Source organism: Gasterosteus aculeatus, chromosome X, assembly GCF_964276395.1.
Source record: "Gasterosteus aculeatus chromosome X, fGasAcu3.hap1.1, whole genome shotgun sequence".
Classification (NCBI taxonomy): domain Eukaryota; kingdom Metazoa; phylum Chordata; class Actinopteri; order Perciformes; family Gasterosteidae; genus Gasterosteus; species Gasterosteus aculeatus.
In genome coordinates, this window is record NC_135698.1 from 15,363,131 (window position 1) to 15,381,643 (window position 18,513).

The window sequence follows — 18,513 nt, forward strand, 5'->3', positions numbered from 1 at the left end:
AAGCAGGGCGACACGCTCCTTGGCAGGGAGAGACGGGGCGGCAATGAGACGAACGGGCAGTCCGGAGGAATCAAAATCAAGTCTTGTTCATCTTACCGGGTTCGGCTGTAGGTGTTTTAGGAAAAATAACCTTTTATAACATGGAGGGTTCACTGCCAAAAACGATGGCACTCGATTTCAGATAGTGTGCGATAAGTCAATTTATCGCATATTGCGGCAGGCCTACTCATCAGGAAGGTGTTTGCTCATCAAAAGTTATGGCTGAAGACATTTGGGGTCAACGTGTAGGGTGTTTCACCCTCTGTGATGTTATTACTGTGCTTCAGAAATGCTTATTATACTTTGGAATCGTTGATTAAGTTTAATTACAGTTTTAAAACGTATTATAATGGGTGCCTGGTTTGAAAGTTTCATTGAATAGTACAGTACTGAAATAATATTATTATATTATTAGTAATACTTACAATTATGATGATTATTATTATTGTTATCATCTTTGAACTATAAATTAAACGGGTTGCGTCCTCGTTGGGTATAAACTTTCTCTACTGGTGGCCAAATGAAACAGTATAATAAAACATATTAGTAGACATTGTAGTAATATTATTAGTAATATATTAGTAATTTTTCGATTAAGCTGCAGCTGGTTCACCTGATGCTGAATCTTTTTCTGATGAGTAAATACTGGTGATCATTCACCTCTTCATGTTAATATGGTATTTATTAATTTTGGCTCTGAGTCTAAGTCGTCACACTGTTTCAAGTTAGACCAAAAACAAAAAACAACTTGTATTAAAAAGAAAGTCTTCTCCCTTTAAGATATACTCATAGATTCCAATGCTTTGAGGTCACGGTCTGGAGCGCGGGGTCACGCCAGGCGGACATTACTCCACCTCATCTTTACATACCTTTATGTATTTTTACATATCTTTACATGTGTTGGCAGTTTGAATCCAGTGCTTTACCGATCCAGTTGACGTGGCGCGCTGCATGGGAGCCCCTGCCATCGGTGTACGAATAGATGTGAATGGGGGAAGGAGATTGGATAATGTACTTTTAGTGATTGTAAGACTTGTAAGTCGTTGTAAGTACAAGTACAGGTCCATTCAGTCAATGGCTGCATGGTGCTGTCTTTATATACTTCAGCCCACTTTATAGTTCCTTCTCAAACTAATTCCCGCACTGAAATTAGTCCACTTTTTAGACCTCGTCGACCCGAAATACCCTTCAGCTCGCTCGTTATTATTTCCACACTTTCAGAGGAATTGGACGAGCTGTACAATATGCACTGTATGCATGCGTTAACATTGCTGTCCCGCATGCTAAATGGGTAACTGTTTGTTTTGCTAAAGGATGGATAAATCAATCCACCACTTCTCCACGGCACATTTAGACGTGTCATGAGTCGATGAGAGAAGGTTCAGCTGAGGGTTGCTGGTTGGAGAATGTACATTTGATGTAAGCAATCATGAGCGCATATTTTTCTCGATGTGATGACCTCTGACAAACTTTACACAGACCAATTAGCACAGAAGCTCTAACCACAAGCTTCCAAAGCCGTTTATTTACAGCAACCTTTAAATCCGCAGTACGCCTTTGAGCGGCATGAGTCTGACTTTTTGTAGTGGTCTGATAGTTTTAGCATTGAGTCTAACACAACAGAATGCAGTTAATTCTTTTCTGCATCTTGTAATGTATATATATTTGCTATCATTTATACATCACTTATATATATTTCTTCAAAGTTGCTGGTTTACAAGATAATATAAGGTGGTGTGTAATGTCAGTAAAATGGTAGTGATGTATGATGAATGTAATGATGATGTGATGTAATGATGAATTTACATGCAAATTCACTCTGCATGACTTATAGGTACGTCTTTTGAGAATTAGGTCCATTTGTTTAAAGGAGACTCCACGCACTGTTTGCAGCTGTGGATTTTGCCAAATGAACATGTCTAACACTATAGTTAAAATACGTATAGTATGGTAACGATAGTCACGGGTGTTTTTTAATAAGCATTTAGTTTTCATTGATCTCACTGACCGTTTTACAACTAGAGAGCTAAACACAACCACCCGGTTGGAAAGCTTCAAGGTGATAAATTAAATATATCCCAAGGGCAGACTCAAGTACTCATGACTTCCATTTACATGACGACCAATCGAGAGTCACCAGTTAATAAACACGGTAATAAACACGCTGTTTGTTTGCAGCACTTTAAAACCCAATGAACTCAAAACTTTGATTCTTTGTCATAGTATTGGTTGTTCGGGCCAGGACGTTGCATGTGTACAGCATGATAGAATATTAAACCCTCTGAGGACAATATCTGATTTGGGATTTTGTACTGTACAAAATAAAATGAATTGAATTGAATTTACTTAATTTATATATATATTTGGCCAATGAATGTCTAATGGAGCCTACCAACTCCCGAATAGTTCATCCTGGAGTGACGTCAGCTACACTTTGTCAAGTCAGTTTGTTCGGTCAAATTCCAGACTTTTGGTGGTTAATGTTCCAACATGCTTTGCAAACGACCAATGCTTTAAAAATGAACAAATTCTCTGCTTTACAGCATCATACATCGTCTTAATGCTCTTATGAGGGCAAAATGGTTGTATTTTGAAATGTATTATTACCCTTTGGTAGTTTGTATTCTATAACAAGTATACAAAGGTCCAAATATACATTTACAAAGGGAACATATTACTGCATCGCAGGTGATAAATATCAGACAACAAAACAAATGGACAAAATCCTTCTTTTTAATGCAGAACCAGGAAAAGTCTGAACTGGAAGAAGAAACAAGGGCTTTTCCTTGGATTGAAGAGAGCCTGAATGAAGAGACTGCTGTGGTGCTCCACCGAGGCCTGTGGACAGAGTGTGTCTCTCTGCACCATCCGCGCTAGAACTATTAATGAGGTTCGGCTTTACAAATGCTGCCTGAATGCGAGCCTGAAACTCTGAGCCGACCTGGGGAGATCCAGTCCCCCTCCGACGGTCCTCTTCATACCTTTTTTCATTTAACTGCCTACACCATCAGCACAAAGCGGTCCCCTGGCAGCTGTAAATAGCATTTCACGGCATGTCCTCCTGCGGACATGTGAGATGCTCATTCGTGTCCGTTTTTTAAAGGACGTTGTAAATTTCAGCAGTCACAGACACCAAACTGCTTTTGTATTTTCTTAATGGGTTTTACACAACCCTGCACTCAGGAGGTTGTATCCCCCTTCATGATTGGTTCCCCCTTACCTCCTAAGTCCAGCTTGGAAACTTTTATTCCCAATAAGTTGCAGCTGAGGGTCTTTACAGTGAGTGTCTGAATGGATTTGACTTGGAACTACTTGCGCTGAAATGATTCTTTGTACCTTCAGCCTCTCACAGGTCACAACCTTGCTGTGGTGAGTTCTCCACGTTATAAACAGAGGTGGGAAGAATACCAATCCTGAACGAGTAAACCTCGGTTTTGTTCTGTTGCTTTGAACGGAAGCACTGTGCCTGACGCACAAACAAGCCGCACAAACAGTACATTCAAAACAAAAATACATTTCCAATACCTCCATACATTTGAGACAAAACGCATTTACAGGGGCCAGAACGATTCGTACATTGGAGAGTAGCTGCATACTACACTGCCAACCACCTCGAACAATCGGACAGATACGGTAGACGGTGACTAACGAGACATGTGAGTAGATGTCCGTCGAATAGAATCGATCAGAGCTTCACATCCAGGCGCTGATGAAGCGTGGCCCCTTGTGACGGTGTGACGGTGCAGGAGGAGCAGCTGTTGACCCGTGTGCAAGCAACTGATCGGCATGAGTGTGACTGTCCTCAGCGGGGAGACTCAACCTGCGTCCACACAGAAGGTCGGGGGGATCGATGTGTGTACAAAGCGCAGGTGGAACCAAGTCGTTGGGTTGAAGGTTCTGAGTCGAGTCCCAGAAAAAGATTCTCTCAAATGGTAAGTAAAGCCAATAAACCGGAGCCGAGCGCCTCGTCACCTTTGTGCGTGCACTTTTTAAGCTTTGGTCTGGGTGGAAGTCAAAAGGCTCAAGTGCAGGTAAAGGGTGTTTTAATTTTCTTAAAATCTGAAAATCAATCTCAGTTCACATCTCAGGTATTAAGACCTTTTTGAGGGGTTGTTTTTATCGTTTTGGTTTTATCGTTGATTGCAGTTTAAAATTCAATAAACAAATTGATTCATTTTTCAGCATGAGTCATTCCCCACCTTCTATTTCCTCTAACCTTGACTACTGCAACTCTCTACATGTAGGAATCGGTCAGTCCAATCTCGCCCATCTAATGTTCCAATGTTGATCTAATGTTGCCAACTAATTATGTTCATGTATTTCGATCATCGTAGACTGATATTAATCATGTCAATCTATCAGGGAGTTGCTAATCCATTGAGTTTTCTCATGACTGGGCTCAAGGGCGATAATAAAAGGCTTATTAAAGATGACAAATTGATGAGACATTAATGGGTCGCATTGCTCACCGGCTAGGTTTTACACATGCGGCCTTGCGGGTGATGGCGGCGCTACTGCTTTTCTGACTTCCGACTCACGGGGTTGGTGATAACGGCCGAGCATATAATGAAAATACTAAAAAAGCCATACGCAGGAAGGCCGTCTGCCTCAGTGGCAGTAAAGTAAAATGACTCACTATGCAGCTCATTGGCCTCTTTAATATGATTATTTAATATGATTATTAAATAATAATCCGATAATCCCCAAACTATTTTTGGGGATTATCGGGGAAAGTAACAGGAAAGATTTCAACGCTTTAGCTGGCTGGAGGTAATTCTATTTATTTTCTTACTTTTCTTACATTTTTCCCGTATAACAATGCATTATATTTAATTGACTCATAACTTAATGTACTAAAGCCTAGTTTATGCTTCTGCGTTTTCAGAGAGACGCAAGGAAACGCAAACGCAAGAGCCCTTTGCGTGTCGCTTGCGTGCCTTTTCACACCTCCTAGCGTCGCTTGCGTCGCAAGCCTCCCGCAGTGCACAAGGCTGCGGTTGGTCTGCTAACTACATCCTCTACGGTGTCTCACATTTTCGTTTTCATAGCACAATATCGCCATTATTAAAACAAAGAATGTTTACGAGAGAACGGATCAGATTGAAGAGCTTTTGTCGGAAGAAATGCGTAAATATGACCGCTTATACAAGCCGTCATTGGCGGGTTGTAGAAGCGGGTGGGAGATCTCCTCAAACGTTAGTTTGCCGGTCGAGGGGAACAAATAAATAAATAGACATGACTCTCTAGGTTGTCTTCAACAGAAACACGTTACTCCCCCTGTTGTTCTGGAGGTGAATTGCTCTGCAACACACACAAGACTTTTAGAACCATGAATTGAAACGAGTGCGTCGACACAACGACGCAGACGCAGACACAGAAGCATGCGCTTGTCCAGTATTTTCTTTTAAAATGTAGTGGAAGGGAAATTAGCATAACATTTGTATTTATGGTTTAGTAGCACTTAATATTATTACATACATTTATATTATCTGCCTCACATATATGAAACTATCTTGTACTAAAAACTGCTTGTAATCAGATGGTGTATCAGTGTGAGTCCAGTTCAGAGTCACTGTGTGAGGACAAAAGAGACTGATGTGTGTGACAGTTGCTTAGCGACACCGTTGCCATGGGATCACTTTTACTATCACGGACTGGCTTGCAGAAGAATAACCTTCTTGAACCAACTACAAACCATACCCGTTTCAACTTTTATTAGGGATTAAAAGGCTGCGAGGCTATTTTGTCCACAAGATGGAAGCATACCCAAAGCCAGGATGAGACCGCCTGAACTGCTGGAGAACAATCACAAAACACATTACGAAGAAGCACTATACTGACTAGACAAAGGAAGCAGTTAAGCATTGCATCCGAACAAGTCGGGACCTGTCTAAGGGAACGGAAACATCGAGAACCACAGTGGTGGTGCACCCACAGGTGTTTCCCCCAATGGACTAATACCACCTGCGTGAACTGTTTTAAGCATGCTGAATGATGTAGAAGTCTCATATTTCATGTCTATTTTCATAAAAACGTCATGGGATCTTTAAGGGAGCAACGCCTGCAGCACTGCAGAGTTACGTAAATAAAACGGAAAACACCTCCAGCAGCTCACCCTTCACTAAACCACGTCGCCTCTCCCTCCAGGTGTCTTCTCCCGCACTACTTAAGAAGTATGAGGATCGCAGTGTAAATTCACTCTTTGTGTGGGTCCCTTCTAATCTCCTTCACCAAGTTCACACATGCATCCGTTGGGGTTTACGAAGGTACATTCACAGGATTAATGAGTTTAATCCTAATCTCTATTCATAACCCCATGAGGTCACTACTGCAACATGAGATTATCCGAGGTAATCCCGCACCTAGACCCATGGATCTGGACCACGTAGATCCTGCATGAGGTCATTCACAGAAGTGGTAAATGGCTCAAACCGCCAACGAGCCGAAGAGCGGGATAGTGGATTAACTTTTATAGTAACTCGAGAGACTTTGGTCCGTCTGTTGTAACTGTTGTATAGAACAAGCTACTGTAACATACGAGTAAACTGCTATATTCGTGTTAGCGCCTGTCAATTGGTTTTTAAAAGCCTGAACACAAACTCAAACACATGGGCCGATGGGAACAATCCATTTAACCCCGTCACCCTCACACACACATCCTGACTCCCCGCCCGACCTGAACAGCAGTACAGTGTGTGTCTGTGTGCTTGTGACAAAGCACTGGTCCACATAAAGGGCCCCGGGCCTGCCCTGACCCCGTTAGCGCTGATGTTTCAGGCACTTACTGAACATCAGCGAGCTTTGGGTCAATGGAGCCATTTAGGCAACATTAAAAAGATGAACAAAGAACGCACCCCTTTTCCAATAAGCCCATGTTGAAAAGTAGTTCATTGTTTGTTTGTTTCATTTCATTTCATCTTTTTCATTTAGACTTTTCATAATCTTTTCTGAGTTACTCTGTGGCTGACGCTGATGCAACGCGACACTGTTGCCCCCCCATATAATCTTCAAAACCCTTTCCTGTTATTTTTCTAAGCCTCATTTTTCTCAGTGACAAAGTAGTACAGTGTGTTTCTGAACAAAAACAGGACGGCCTGTTTCTGTCCTCGGAGCACATGCAGAGTTCTTTTTACTCTCTGTCCCCCTCTTCAGTTCTCTGGAGCCCAACGGAGTCCTCGTTGGCTTCCACACAATATGCAGTCTGGTCTTCTCATCATTCCTTCAACACAGCACTAAGGTTTCCTTTGCCTCCTCGTGTACATTGACGTCCCCTTTTGTCGCCTGTTCTCATATTATTCTTGGCTGAAAATGCCCCACGGAGAGTCCACTATGTTATTACAGCTCGGTACTGTGAACCCGTCTCTCTCTCTCTCTCTCTCTCTCCTCTCTGTCAGAGCCAGTTTTTCTGAATGGGTTTAACTCCTCCGATGACGGCATGCTTTCCCCTCCCGCTCCCTCGTCTCCTCCCTCCCTTCCCCCTCTTTCATCCAGCTGCTGTTTTCCTGAATGAGCACAGAAATCCCTCCCGTGACCTCACCGTTGGCTCAGCTGTGCACCCCCCCCCCCCCTCCCCTGTCCCCCGGAAACTTGAGAGATGGAGCAATGATGACAGGGGTGGCGGTGCTGATGATGAAGGAAGGGGGTGTGTGGGATGGAACCACAAACCGCTGCTGTTGCCGTGTATGTGGGGCAACCAGGAACATCCGGTCCTCTGCAGACAGTCATCGCATCCCTTCGCTTCAGGATTACAGCACTTAATCTGCACGGCAACAGCTCCTCTGCTGCTGCAACGCTGAGCGGATGGGTGAGAGAAAAAAGAGAGAAATGCAAGAAGAGAAGGGAAGCTAAAAATGATACAGAGAGAGATCACAGGGGGAGACATAAAGATGGAGGATGCGAAGGCATCAAGGAAACTGAGCGAGGATTAAGAATGGCCGCTAAGTCATTCACAATTTCTTATTTATTCACACCGGCTGCAATCGGCCTGTTGCGTAAGAGGGAGAGGGAGAGGGGCACCGGGAGGTCAGGTGAGGTAGGGAGGAGATGGAGGAAATGAAATCGAGATGCTGATGCTGTCATTCTAACGGTGGTGCACTGCGCCTCATAAAAAAAAGGAGAAGCATCATTTTAGGCTGAAACAAAGCGCAGGGTGTCCTGCAGTTGTATAGATTTGTATAAATCTATACATAGATATGTATAAATCGATACAACTATATATAACTAAATACTTTCCCAATAACGATATGCAATTAATACCTGGTAAAAATAAAACGTTCAGTCGGACTTTATCATATTTTTGCCTTTTTTTTACAAATATATTATACCTTGTGTTATTGTGTTGTTGTGAATTTGTGGTATGTAAACTCTGCTTCCCCCAACAGAACCAGGGGAGGATGCCTGGGGGGGGCGAAAAGCCTGGCTGAAACAAAATCATGAGAAGACATGAGGAGACATGAGACATTAGGAAACATGAGCAGTCATGAGGAGACATGGGGAGACATGAGACATTAGGAAACATGAGCAATCATGAAGAGACATTGGGAGACATTAGAAGACACAAGGAGACATGAGGAGTCCTCAGGAGACATGAGGAGACATGAGACATTAGGAGACATGAGGAGAGATGAGAAGTCATTGGGGAGTCCTGAGGAGAGATTAGGAGTCCTCAGGAGACGAAGACATGAGGAGACATCCTGATAAGACATGACCAGCAGCCCAAAGAGTGCACATCCCAAGCTGTTTGACATACAAATCATGAATTGCACGTTGATTTTATTTACACGAACATTTTATTTTCGTGTACGTTGTCTGAACTGTCCAATACTTCAATTAACAAAAAAAAAACGTAATTTAAAAAACGTTTTTTAACTGAGTCTGATCTGATCTGTTGGCCTGGATAACGTATATTGTGACAGTTGCCACCTTGTGACTTTGGCTTCCATCTTCTGAGGCTAATGGCCTCCCTAAAAAATGGACTCTCATTAACTTATCTGGCTTCCTGTTTTTACCTGTTTTTACCACTGACAGTACAGTGAAATGGAAAAGCTGCCGGCGTCTAATTCTGTCCCCTTGTGTTTCCCTGAAGAGTTTAAGAGCGGTGAAAGGGTACAGAGAATAAAAGAGTGAAACAGTGGGTGAATCATACAATGATGACTAACCTCTTGCATAACGAGCAGCCCACCAAAACCCGGTTCTGTAAGCAGCCCGCTGTGGCCGCATCAGAACCCAGAGCCAGCAGACCCACCAACGCACCTTCTTACCTCCTTGGTGAACATTAGGAGCTGTGCAGCCGGACCGGCTCGCAGGGATGGATATAGTTGAATGAGGCGGGGTACTGGAATGTTTGGGGTGGGACCACTTTCACCCTACGAACCACAAAACCCGCCAGCCGGATTGAAAAGCAAGTTTACTTTCCTGCCATAATAGTCCAATCCTCCTCCTTCCAGCACTTCCATCAGACTTTATGAATACCCTTTTATTCTCTGTTAATGATTTAAAGATCTGAAGTTGCTCAAGCTAGAATTTTTCTTTTACCAAATACGTTACATGCAGAAATCATTCAGTCTCTTCTCCTCTGCCCTTTGAAAGTAGGCTATGGTAATTCCTTTCACAGGGGAACAATTTGAATTTGATGAGGTTCTGAAGGAAAGGAAATCAACTAGGTGCAAACACGACAGAGGTGTTTGTGTGTCCCTGAGCTCGGCGTGTTCAGTCCATGCTTGACATGAGCAGAAAGTACGTGAGTGTGGAGACCAGTGGCATGCAGGCAATTAAAACATAAACATGTTTAATAAATCATTTTATTTAATAAACTTGTATATGTATTTTTACTGATTATTCTTATAATTATATATACAATATGTGTGTTATTCCAATTGTTTAGACGTTACGATGACGAGTGTAGACGTTACGCATAATCAAATACAAATAAGTGGTAGAATAAGCAGTGCTTTTACCGTCCATTCGTTGCAGACGACAAGCGAAAAACCCACGTTGCGCACTTCGATTATTTATTCTTCAACTCTGCTGTTCCTTTGGATGTAAATAGGTAAGTAAGGTAACGTTACGTATCAAACATGGACCAATTAAAATCGAGATATTACTCGACATTTGCGCAGCTTACGTCACTGCATCAGCTACGTCACTGCATCAGCTACGTTGCTACACCAGCTACGTTGCTACACCAGCTACATTTGCTAAACCAGCTACGTTTCTTCATATTCACTTGAGCTATGCGTGTTTGTATTGTTGCTGACTGACAAACATAAATGGCCGCTGTGCAGTAATTAAGCAATAATGTCCGCGAGGCTGGACTTTGTCGTCGATAATCTTACAATCGGTTGCGAAAGCTAGCACTGCCCCAAACGGACGTCGTTTGTGGTGTTTTTTTTCGGCGATCGCCACCGAGTCCTAACGTTGTGCGTAATGTTTACTGTTCTGACGTGTTAGCCTAGACAACAAATCAGGTAATCTGGCCGCCATAACTCATTGCTTACCCTCTTACTAACATCACCCCACGTCACTGGTGGAGACCAAGATGTGACGTGTCAGACCTCAAAAAGAATCACTGGATTATAACATCGGTGTCCATCAAAGACTCCGTAAATGTGGTGTTGATGTAAAGGGCCTACGGTGGCATGAGGGGATACGAGGTGAGGCAGCCTGTGTGAGCCGCAGGAAATCCCCTGTTTAAACGCAATGGCCTACTTGTGTTTGGGACCCTCCCTCCATCGCCCTCCCACATATAGACATCCCTTTGACTAATCCTGCACTGCAATGCAAACTTCCCTCGTGCATTTTGCTGCTCTATCCAAACCGAAAATAAATAAGGGCCTCGGGGAGTCGATAAATCAGACACACCCAGAACATCTAGTTCAACATCATAACATTCTCATTTTTGCGGTAAAGTTCTTGAAAAAATGATAAAATACTCAGACAGTTCAATATATTGAACTACCAGAATATATGTCTACCAGTCACATATTCATGACCTTTCATTAGATGGATTTCATTAGATTTCACATATTCACGACCTTTTATTAGAAAGTCACGTGACACTTATTTTTTTTCCCTTCTTTTCCTTTTATGAAGTCTTTGAAAAAGGGAAGTCGTTGACCATGTACAGTTGATCTGGGGGATTTTTTTTCTTATTGTGCAGCATTAATAAGTACATGTGATACATACGGGAAGTTGTTATAAACACATAGCAGAGCTCTTGTTATGAATGTTATTAATACTGACGTCTAGAGTCTGATTACAAATGCACCACCGTGCTTTCAACGTCATCTATCTAATTAAAGGTCATGAATATGTGTTCTCTAATGATATGTAATGAAATTGAGAGGGCTATTAAAGTGTGTGTGTGTATCACTCTGGTCAGCCATATGCCATAACGTTAGAGACACTTTGAGAGGTGCAAAGCTGCAAGGTAAATGTACTGGTGGGCAGAAAATGCATTGGAATGCTGAAAGCTGAAATTAATTTTAAAAAAACTGCTGAAAATACAGAAATTAGTAAAGCTGAAATGAATTGACCTCTTTTTTTTCCATGACATTTTTCAAATGGAAATATTTTTTTTTTATGTTAAGAACAATTTTTGACATAATAAATTCAGACATTTTTTCAATTATATTAATCCACATTTTTTCTACTTAACATATTTTGGATTTTTTTTTTCAAAATTTATTTTGAGCTTCTCCTCGCACCTTTAGAGGGAGTTGAGGCATGGGAGAACCAGAACCAGGAATGACCCGATCAGACTGTCAGAGCCCTGGTGCTGTAGAATTAGTGGTTTTCTAAAGGGACTCTGGGACCAAAACGAACACTAAATTAAAGTTCCCTGTTAGAGCTAAATTTCAAAGGCAGGACTTTATCTCGTAATAAAAGGGTTCCGAAATGCAAGGCACATCCTCATCTTCTCACAATGTCAGTTGTATAAAGCCACTTTGCAACAACAAAGCAGTGTGTTTCCGTACCTGCAATTAGAGCGCAAGTCATTTGACACAAGAAATAGTGGTGACTCACAGCAGTGTGAGTTTTAGTGGTGTTGGCGGATGAAGCGTCTCCATGAGTCACCCACATCGAGCAATGTTACAACCTGCAGGTCACACAAGGTGTTTGCACAACGTAACTTTATAATGATGGTGATTATAAAGGAAATGACTCACCTGTTTACAGCTGTGTGTGCAGTGATTCAGTTTCTTCCGTCGTAGTTTTTTTTTCTTCGATTAAGCTTCTTCAGAAATCCGATTTGATTCCCACAGGCCGCTGAGATCAAAGTGAAATCCACATTCACACATGCACTATAATTAGGCGAGTGCAGGAGTCTGCTGTACATAACGTGTGTGCGTCTTTCACACTCTACTAGTGATTTTTGCTGTTTGATTGTGTTGCAACATCAGTTCAGACAGCAGCAGCGATCAGCAGAGCTCCAGTTTGTAGTTATTTTTAAGTTCTAATTGAACTTGATTGTTTTTACCTGCGTAGAAGCCAGAGGACAAAAGACCCGCTGGGCTAATTCTCTCTGGTTCACACAGCTACAGTTGCACAACCCGCTCCAACACATTTATCTAACTGCACACACACTGTTTTCATCAAACCTTTTGTATCCGAAGCCAGTCTGACTCATCCGGTGGATTACGCAACTTCTCGTAAGCGAAGGATCTTCTGGGCTTAAAAAGAACTGAGTCCTGCGTGAATGTATCTATTTCTTTACAATTTTAATATAAAAAAATAACAGATGTCCGATAGCCAACATTCGTCTCGGGGGTCAGGCATCGAACGCTGGCTTCACCACACTTGAATGAATCAGGTTTTTAAAATGAAGTCGATCCGGTGGTAAATCATGGACTCCTTTCGTCCTGGGAAAGGTACAAACAAAGTGTTAGATTTGAAGCCCTTTAACTGAAAGCATCCCCCTCGCACAGGGGAACCTGCCGGCTCACGCCTCCTTCCACTGCATCAATATTTCAGTCCCACACAAGCCCCGGCTTCCGCTCAGCGGTGACGCCATGCTCGTGGATCGAGGGTCCCTCACAGTCCCTCCTGTGATTCAGCGGCCCTGTTTAAAGGTTTAACGGCTTTAAAGGACAGTTTTCTACTAAGTGACAATTCACTGGTTTTGTGTTTGTGATCCTGTTGGTCACTGTCTTCATGGTGTCTCGATCATTTTTATACAAAAATGAATAATTTATACCCTCAAATTACTTAACATGATTAACTGAATGACTTACATTATTAATACGAGGGGCCAGATTACTAATTTGTCCACGTGAGTTATTATCTTCACCATCGTGATCACACACTGGTTTGTTTCTGTGTGGTCGCTGATCAGTCTAAAGAGTTCAAAGGTCACAAGGGATGCTCCAGGCGGGTCAGCACGTAATCGGCTGCTTATCAGGTGTGTGTGAGAAGAGCACCGCCCCAATCCCCGGTGACCTTTGTAACTTCCTATGAGGACGAGGTCACGTCACTCGTCTGTTTACCAGGATACACTGGAATTTTTACGACATGAAGGGTCTGCTGGGAATTCCTCAAGTGGCCCTCTTCAAATAAGAGTAGCTCTGCCTTAGAAAAAAGGCCAAGCATGTGACCCCCAGGGCTCAGAGGTCAAGTAAATAAACCCGAAGAAGAAAAATGTCGGCTTTAAAGCCCTTTTTTTTATTTATCTCTCTTTGGTTCCCAACTTCAAAGTCATGATTCCTCTGCTGTTTAGTGACAACGGGGAAAGTAATAATATTGATAGTCATTTTCAGTATTATTTTTTTGCATTATTCTGTTTTCAGCCTGCACAGTTAAATGCTTGAGCTGTTTCCAGTTAGTATACCAGGTGAAATTAAACAAGCAGCTGCACTTCTTATTTTCTCTGTCTTGTGCCGCCTCACTCCGCCTCTCTTACTTGCTTGTTTCATAATGATTCATAATGACCTTCCAAGTCTTGATGGGAAGCCGGGCTGATGAGCTTGTTTTAGGGTACAGCGTTACTGAAAGCATATGATTCAATTCAATTCATTTTATTTTAATGGACCAAAATCGCAAATTACAATTTTTTTTTGCAGTCTGTACACATGCGACATCCTCTGTCCCGAAACCCATACATCGGCACAGGAAACACTCCCCAAAGAATGAAAACCCTTCCATGGGAGCGAAAGGGAAGAAACCTTAGGGAGAGTCAGAGGAGGATCCCACTCCCGGGGTGGACAGACTGCAATGGATGCCATGTGTACAGAATGAACAACGTAAAAGATGTATGATACATTCAATTCAAAGAAGTGATTAAAATAAGCCAGCCCTAACTATAAGCGATATCAAAGAGGAACGTTTTAAGCTTTATCTTAAATGAGCTGAACGAATCTGAAAGTGGAAGCTGGTTCCACAAAAGAGGAGCTTGATAACTGAAAGCTCTAGCTCCCAGTGAGGAGTGATCCCTCCTCACAGTTCTACCCATTGAGTGGTGAACCACCAGCTATCCATTCACAAACTCCCTGAAAAGCCCCCCTCCTTTTCTCAGCTTCCTGATCACTAATCACGGCAGAGGAGGAACATTTCAAACTCTCCACCGCTATGCCGGGTCCCAGGTGGCTTACGAAAGCCCTCGCACGGCCCCGACTCGGGTCACCCGGCGCGGCGGATATGGCAGCTCCTCTTAGCCAGACCTTGGCATTCTCGGGTTACTGAGTGTGCCGGCGGCGGGTCCTTGTGTGTATCTCTTACACTTGCTCAGGCAGGCAGGAAGTTCCTGTTGACATGAATGAGCTGGCCTTTCAATAATGCAGCAGGAGCTCGGGGGAGGACGGCTGCCGCTCCCCGAGGACCATTACTCCAGTAACCGCCTTGCGTGTGTGTGTCTGATAGGAAGAAGGAGTAAGAAGAGGAGGAAGCCTAGTGTTTTATGTTAAGTGGATGCATTAGAGGGTGAGGTTGTTTGCTCATTCTTGGTGATGTAGATCACATAAAGTCTGAGGTTGGATTAGGGTTTAACGTTACGGTTTTATTGTAGAGACAGGAACTTGGAACTGTCCTTGTCCTGTTTTATTTCCCTTTTTTAAAATACCTCTCCTCCCAACAGAGCCGTTGTAAAAAGCTCCTCATTATCTGACCGGAGCGAGCCAGACGGACAACACAGGCATTCTGGTTTGGCCATAAAGAAGTGCCCTCTCCCCTCCGCTCCCCCGGCAGCTTCTTTTGAAGTCGACCCCGGATCTCATCCATTAGCCGGCCTCCCATCCGCCGAGCCACAGCACCTTCATTACCAGCCCGCCGCTGCTGCCATAATGGGGGAAAAAACAGCCGCCGTGGAGCTTCCTGATCCGACCCCCTCACCCAGTGCCCCCCCATCCCCCATTCCAGCTTTAATTAACAGTCGTCTGTTGGCTTTTATTGACAGCTAAAGCATATTGCTCCGCACACTGTGCTTGGCCATTAAGAGGAACAATAAAAGCACATATAAATAAAGAGGATGGAGGACAAACCTCCAACGTAAAGGTGGTCGAAGGAAGAATCACAAAAAATACTTTGATTAAAGTGTCGAATATGCTGTTCCCTTTGAACCTGAGCTTTCTTATTTGTCTTTCATCATATATACTTTTTTTAAAAAGATGCCAAAAAAGTTGGCAATAACATATATGTAACAAAGAAATGCCTTTGCAGAGATGCGTCCTCCTGGAGTTAGTCTCTAAAGCTTTAGTTAATCGCAGACCTACAGCATCAAACCAAAAACAACACATTAGAAAAAACTGGAACCAGGAGTGTCTAGTTACACAATCAGCACAAACACACACATGTACCTGTGCTGCTTAACTATGTTTGTTGTCATAGAAACGGGATCAAAGACATTGTTTTTTTGTATGTTCGCAGAGGCGTCCGCCTCTGAATCAAAGAGCATTAAGAGCCCAACATACCGCTCCTCTCTGTACTCATTTTCATACGAGGGGTTGTAAACAGACAGATAGCCCCCCCTCATTCCGTGACTTCCTCTCAGTGAGGCAGTAAAAACAGGCTTCGTTCCTCATTATTGGTGCAGTTGGTTGTTGCTCCAGACAGCGGGATCAAGTTGAGGTCAGCCAGGTCGCTGTGTGTTGGTGCCTGTGCGGACCCCCTCACCTGGCACCCGAGTGTGCCAGGTCCCACCTCGGCGTGTTTATGGCGCCGACGCGCAGCGATTCCTCTCCCTGTCGGGGTCGCAGCGAGGTCGGCGCAGCTCAGGTGTCCACATTTAAACACAAAACGCAGGTATTACGTGCTGTATTTTTACACTTAAGTGCACTATTAGTCTGTAAGTGTGAGGCAGGACTCTGACTGCATGTTATTGACTCACAAGTACATATGTCGCACAAATCAACATCGTGACATCGTCAACATCTCGTTCTGAATTCAGGGTCCAGACTCCTCTCAGTTCATTAACTGTTTTTGTTCCTTTATCCAGGGAAGACCACACATAATCAGATCTTTTCTTGTCTGCGTATCAAACTATCAAAGTGTACTCATCTCAAAGAAAGGAAGACACGGTTGACACCTGAGTGGAATTGTTGGTTTGGGCTTCAGGCCGAAGCGTGAAAAGACCAGAGGAGATGTGACGAGAAGCCTTACAAGTGACGGCGTGGGAGTGCGCGCCAGCAACCGTTCGGACCCTCTCACTGTGGCATGGATCCAGAGACCTTCAGTATCCCGTTTCACAGTGTGTGTGTGTGTGTGTGTGTTTCTGTATGTGTTTGTGTGTGTTCACTTTGTTTCACGGTGTGGGTTTTTTGGAGCGGAAGGAGCTGCTGTACAAGTACTTGACTTTAAACTTTTTTAGGTGTGGGAGTTTTTTGTTGTCAAAAGGGAATGTGAACAAAAGTTCATATTCCTGCAAAAATAAAACACATGTATTTGCTGTTTTAGCTAATATCAGGCGATTAAGTATGTGTGGATACAAGAGGAAAAGACAAAGACACAGGAAGTGAGGGCAAAAGTGAGATTGATCCACTCTTTGGATGTTACAAAATGCTGTTTTAGTATCACTTCACAGCAGCTGTGCTCTCATATCGCTTCCATCCCATAACATAGACTCTGTAAAATGTGGAAATCACCTGGGTGACGCCTCCTGAAGGTTTCAGAAGAGCACTTGCGAAGCTCAAAGCTGTTCGTTATAAAGTAAATCACTCCATGGATATTAAAACCTTTATTTTTTGTACCAGACTGTAAAGATACCTCTTTTTGCTGTGAATTTGGGCATTTTAACATGGGCACTGTCATACTTTCGGATACAGCCTCAAGTGGCCATTTGGGGAACTGCAGTTTTCAACACTTCAAATAGCGCCTTTGTGGCCGGACCGCTCCTGAAGAAGCTAGCGCAGATGCTGCAACAGCATCCATTGTATCAGAGTATCTCTTCGCGGAAAGAAGAACAAAGAACGGCACCGTCTGAGATTGAGATTGATTGCTCATCCAATCGCCTGCCAGATATCTTTTGTTTTCCAGACGGCCTCTCGGATTGCTTGGATCTGGCGGGTCCGGTTAGTTTCGGTGTAAATGGAAGGGCTTAACTGGACTACAGTTACAGATTTAGTGGGCTTAGCGTGGATGTGAGGGAGCAGGCGTGTGCGGGTCTTTGTGAAGTGCCAGCTGGCGGGCCTCTCAACAGCGCGTCACCGACCCCACCTGTGCTCCACACATTCCTCCACCCGGAACCTCCTTGTCCCGCTCAACCCGGCACCTCCGGCGATAAAGTGAGATGTGAGGCTGCCGACCTGTTCATGTCACTGTATTTTTGTTATTCTGACAGGTAGCACATGCTGTACTCGCTGTCACCGTAAATCAGATCACCTGGACGACATGTACTCATTCGTGAATGAAAGCCGATGAAATAGTGTCTGACTAATTCCATGGCAAAGAAACCTGAACACAATAAGCGAATAGAAAAATATCCATATATGTCAATACAGAAAATAACTTCTTCAAAGGACAAATTGTTCTTGCTTTATAGCGGTGCACTGCAAAAAAGAACGTGAAGTACGACCTTGCCCTTTCTTTACTGCAGGCCAGTTGTCTGTTTTGACACTCTTTCACAACACTAATCTTTGTCCTGCATTCGTTACACAACGGGGATGCTATGGCCTGCAGCTAATCTGGGAAAGAATGCAGACAGATGTATTATCGGCTGAGGAGAATTTACTTGCTGTCATGATATACTCTAAGAACAGAGGTTGTTCTTAGTTTACTTAGTCATGGCAGCCTTTAAGCACATAGTCAAAACGAGTCAACCGTCGTTAAGGGTTGACCAGGCATGAGTGGTGAATCGACAAATTGTGATGATGGACGGTTAAAGAAACCCTTTTTGTTATAGAAAAAAATTATGGTTTTACAAGAAGAGAGCTCGGCCAAATACCTCTTAGAGTAGATGGTGTTATTTAACAACGGTCCCGTCAGGGAGGTTGAAACACATATAAAGTAAGCTTAAGACTTACCTCTTTGACTATGCTTATTGTTTGACTT